The sequence below is a fragment of the Magnolia sinica genome, chromosome 7 (genome assembly GCF_029962835.1).
Source record: "Magnolia sinica isolate HGM2019 chromosome 7, MsV1, whole genome shotgun sequence".
In the NCBI taxonomy this organism is placed as follows: Eukaryota; Viridiplantae; Streptophyta; class Magnoliopsida; order Magnoliales; family Magnoliaceae; genus Magnolia; species Magnolia sinica.
The window spans coordinates 14,479,424-14,484,747 of record NC_080579.1 but is presented as its reverse complement, the minus strand read 5'-3'; the positions used below and the strand labels follow the sequence as shown (position 1 = coordinate 14,484,747).

General features: G+C 42.0%; 1 long non-coding RNA gene across 1 annotated transcript; it reads right to left on the bottom strand.

Moving 5' to 3' along the window:
* Nucleotides 1-1,067: 1,067 nt before the first annotated feature.
* On the bottom strand, nt 1,068-1,502 carry LOC131251985 (uncharacterized). The gene is made up of 3 exons (XR_009174086.1): nt 1,436-1,502; nt 1,232-1,349; nt 1,068-1,149 (listed from the first exon to the last, which is right to left on the bottom strand). It is a non-coding gene; the product is annotated as an uncharacterized LOC131251985 (long non-coding RNA).
* Nucleotides 1,503-5,324: the final 3,822 nt, after the last annotated feature.

Here is a 5,324-nt window from a genome sequence, read left to right as displayed (position 1 = left end):
TCGCTTAATTCCTAAGTTGCCTTGCTCAATTTGTAGGTTGCCTCGCTCAATTCCTATGTTCCCTCGCTAAATTTTTAGGTTTCTTCGCTCAATTTCTAACTTCCCTCGCTCAATTCTTAGGTTGATCGCTGAATTTATAAGTTACCTTGCTCAATTTTTAGCTTCCTTCGCTCAATTCCTAGGTTGCCTCGTTGAATTTCTACATTACCTCGCTCAATATCTTGGTTCCCTCACTTAATTCCTAGGTTCCCTAACTAAATTTGTAGGTTGCCTCGCTCAATTTGTAGGTTGCCTCGCTCAAATCCTATGTTCCCTCACTCAATTTCTAGGTTGCCTTGCTGAATTTCTAGTTTCTCTCGCTTAATTTCTAGCTTCCCTCACTCAATTTCTACATTGCCTCGCTCAATTTCTAGCTTCCCTCGCTCAATTCCTAGGTTGCCTTGTTCAATTTATAATTTGCCTCCTTGAATTTCTAGGTCCCCTCGCTCAATTTCTAACTTCCCTCACTCAATTTCTAGGTTGCCTCGCTGAATTTCTAAGTTCCCTCACTCAATTCCTAAGTTCACTCGCTCAATTCCTAGGTTGCCTTGCTTAATTTGTAGGTTGCCTTACTCAAATCCTATGTTCCCTTGCTCAATTCCTAACTTCCCTCACTTAATTCCTAGGTTCCCTCGCTCAATTCTTAGGTTCTCTCGCTCAATTTTTAGCTTGCCTCACTGAATTTTTAGCTTCCCTCGCTCAATTCCTATGTTGCCTCGTTCAATTCATAGGTTCCCTTGCTCAATTTCTAGGTTCCCTCGTTCAATTTCTAGGTTACCTCGCTGAATTCCTAGGTTGCCTCGCTCAATTCCTAGGTTCCCTCACTTAATTTCTAGCTTCCCTCACTCAGTTTCTAGGTTGCCTCGCTCAATTTGTAGGTTGCCTCATCATGCTCATGAGAAATGAGACGAGATTTCCTTCTTATGCATTAATTAATCAAATAAGATGATAAGGCTATAGTAGTCATTTCCAACAGGCACCAGTTTAAAAGCAAGAGATTAGATCAATACTGTAAATGCTTGCTCATTCAGGGAAGTTCGAGCACGTACCTGCTCCATTAGTATCGACAAGCTTCTCCTTGGGTAACGGGATCATTGGGAACAACTTCACCTGTTGCCACAATTCGACATCAAAAATAGACTTTGACACTCTAAACAGATTAGATTTAGATGAAAAATTCAAAGATCATAACCTTTCCATCCTCAGCAACAACAACTGAATCAGCTCCTTGTGTGATGACGGTAATCCTCTTGTGGGTTCCAGATGCTATTGGGCGAGATCTTCAACGCAATCTCCTCAACATTCTCAGTCTAAACATTAACAGAACCATCAATTAGCATAAATCATCATTTTGAGGTAAGAAAAATGCATGAGTTCAACATTAATGGACCATTACCTCCCAACCATGAACTTCAGAGAAGGTCCTTGCTTCAGTCTCATTCCCAAATACATAGTCCATATACCTGAATTCAAGATTAACCGAAGATGTGAGCAATGACAATCCTTTAGGAAATGCCAGAAAGGATCATGTGAGCATTGACGCAGTCGACCGGGTCCACTCGGTCGACCTTGAGTCACAGTCCCACTGACCCGGTCGTGCCCGATTCAATGTCCTGTCCCACTATCGAGGTTGGCTGCTAGATCGACTACGGTACCTATGGCTACGGTTATAATCTATAGCCATACAGGGCCGCCAAATCTGTAGGCATAGACCAGCTTACTTAAAAAGTATGGGTATTTTCGTCCTCAAATTCACTGTCCGCACGTGCTTGTCTAAGTTGGTAACTTAAGTTTGTACTCCTTCATAAAAACCGCTGGATAAAAGGTATTGTCTACAATGGTAAATTTCTCCCTCCTTTATTATTAGATTTACCTCAATTTTGTTTTCATGTTATAAAATGAGTGGTAAAAATGGATGGATGGGGTAGATTTACTATAAACATTATGGTGGCCCACCTATCTTCCCATCGCAGGAAATCCGCTTCCATCGATACACATAGTTCCCGTCGTCACGCAGATTTTCTGTTAAAGCCTTCCGGAGGTAGTTCCTGCTTTGTAAATCTAGGTGGGGCCCACTATAGTGTTAGTGGGAAATCTGTCTTGTCCATCAGGTTTTTGAGCTCATTTCAGGAGTTGAAATAAAAAATGAGTTGTATACAAGGCTCAAGTAGGCCGCACTAAAGGAAAAGGTGGGTAGGAAAATTCTTACCTTTGAAATCTCCCATGGGTCAAAAGTAATGTTTACCTGCCATCCATACAGTTTATAACGTCATTCCTACTGAGATGAACTGAAAACACAGATATTTCATAACGTCATTCCTACTTAGATGAACTAAAAACACAAATATTAACTTGATTCAAAACTTCTATAACCTCATGAATATTTCAACTGTGTAAGTTCGATCCTCACTAGAGTTGGGACAACGAGTCGAGTCGGACCAAGTTAGGGCTGACTTGACTCGATCCAGTTTTGAAATAGGCCTGACATGAACTCGATCCGACTCAATACCAAGTCCGGCATGCCTGACTCAATCCGAGTTCGGTCTGGCCTGGACTGATTCAGACCGAGTCTAATCCAGTTAGAAGTACTGAGTTAAGTCAAGTTGGCACCGAGTCGGATTGAGAGATGAGGGAGGGATAGAGTGGAGAGGGGAGAGGGGAGAGAGAGAGGAGAAGGAGGAGGAGGAGGAGGAGGAGGAGGAGGAGGGTGATGGTGGTGGGTGGTTGCTAGGCTTGGAAGAGGAAGAGGAGGATGAGGGAGGGAGTGAAGAGGAGAGAGAGGAGGAGGAGGAGAGTGATGGTGGTGGGTGTTCGTTGGGCTTGGAAGAGGAAGAGGAGGAGGAGGAGGGTGATGGTGGTGGGTGGTTGCTGGGCTTGGAAGAGGAGGATGAGGGAGGGAGGGAGGGAGGGAGAGAGAGAGAGAGAGAGAGAGAGAGAGGATGGGATCGGGTCGAGGTAGGTTAAAGAGTTGGGTCAAGTCGAGTTTCGGATCGAGTCGAGTCTAACCAGATCGAGTTTCAGGTCAAGTCAGATCGAGTTATTGGGTAACTCGAACTCGACTCAGTTTGAGTTCAGATTGGGCGAAGCTTACTCGTTCGGAATGACTCACCCATTCGGTTCAGTTTGGTTCAAGTTAGATTGGACTGAGTCAGACGAGTCGAGTTAGCTGAATCGGGTCATCCCGTGCCCACCTCTAATCCTCACGCTTTCGGCTCACTTGAGTATTGGATCCAGCTTATTTGGCCCCATGTCCTAAAATGATCTCACAAAATGGGTGGACAGCGTGAATTTCTTACAAATATCACTGTGGGCTCCACCTAAGTTTCCAGCACACAAACTTCTTGCAAGAGCATTTCACACGAAATCCACGTCCTTCCGGTCGTGACTGCTGACAGAAATAGATTGGGACTAACCGGGTTTGGGTCATCCTAGTCGAGTCTCATGCTTAAAAACAAGAACAAATCTAATTGGGTCTAAGTATCCATTGAATACCCACAGTGTCTCTATTCCTAGAATAATTATTGTTGGGGAAAAATATACAAGTCCATGGACCGGCTTATGGAATGGACCAACTCTACAGAACCAGCTCGGGCCCATTAAGCACCGAGCCTAATGAGGCCTCCACGTCCAGAGACAAAGTAACCTCTAAGGAGGATGATGCAACTTTAAGGACACTAAAAGAGCCCACCTACGAGCCCTCTCAAGTGGCTACATGTTACCGACCTAACTCATAGGTAAGCCATAGGTCGATTACGGATCGACCATATATCAACCATAAGTCGATTACGGATCGACCATAGATCGGCCATAGATTGATCATAGATCAAGTATAGATCAGCTACCAAACGATTCTCATAAGGCCAAAGCACGATCAAAGGTCGATAATGCTCCCAACTGGCTTACAGAGATAATAAAGTCTGATTCGTCGATCAGGTCAAGACCCACGTTGGGTTCCGACCTAAGACCGACCTAAAGATTCAAGGAATCCCCTAACGTCCTAAAAGATCTCTCCTAAGATCAAAGGATAATATCGGATCCCAACGATCTTAGAAACCGATCATCTCATGGAAATCCCGAATTACATCCAAGATATTAGGAGAGAATCCTCCTGAAATAGTACTGTCTCTCCTATTACTATAGAGGCATTTCCCACCGTCCAAGGTACGTTCATTGAAAAACCCTAATATACGACCAGTATCTCTTTTCTGGAGACCCTACCCTATTCGAAAGACCTTGATCCAAACTTAGGCATCGGAGAGTCCCCTGTATTAGCTAGGGCCTCCTTTGTCCCTCTTTTACACCTGTGCAGGTCCAGAAAGGTCTGCTGTAAAGGGTCTACCGGAAAATTGCATCAACAATTATAATAACCAATCCCGAGTTAACGTTTAACATGTTCAGATTGGGAGACATTACCCACAACTCGTGTAGACCCAAATTTAAATCGGGTCTTGACCTGATTTAGTTTTAACTGGGTCCCAAACCAATTTCATGAAAGGTAAAAAAAATTAAAAAATAATAAATAAATAAATAATCTAGACCCACTAAACCACTCATTGCATAAAAATGAATCCAAACTCATTTAATAGGATTATTCCCAACATATTAGCCTACTAACCTAATATTTGATACGGTGCATTCATGTTTTGGAGCCCATATAATGAGAGAATTGGGTCATTTACATGTGTGCCATGTTAACACATGTGGATGTGGGTGCCAAAAATTGGACGCCTTGGATGTAGCTAGCATTTCTCCCCTATTAAATGTTTGTTTTTTTATGGTGGAAAAGCATCCACATGGGAATTCAAAGTGGGTATACTTACATTATCTATTAGCCTTTGATCACATGATATAAACTGTTGATTATGTTCCAGTAGCTCTTCACGAATCTTGAACTTTTCTTTACAGGGCACCATGTTGAGATTTTATCTCATGGGTTAGTTAAATTATATATAATAGAAATTTTATAAAGTCATTTTCACAATCATATTTTTATAACTTTATTTAAATATGTTTTAAATTTTCAAAAGATTTAATTTTTTTAAAATTTCCTCTACATTGGATTTGAAAAATAAAACTCTTGCAAATATTTAATCCCATGTTATGTAGAAAAAAGGAACTTGAAGCATTTATATATGATGTCTCTTGTAGTATTATGTAACATCCCGGAAAAATCTGTACAAAGACCTGAGTATAACCTCAAGCGGAACAACCCAAGGACCACACCTGGTTGTATAATTTAGACGGGATTTAGTTAAATGCTAAGTAATCTATGGATTAAGCTTGGG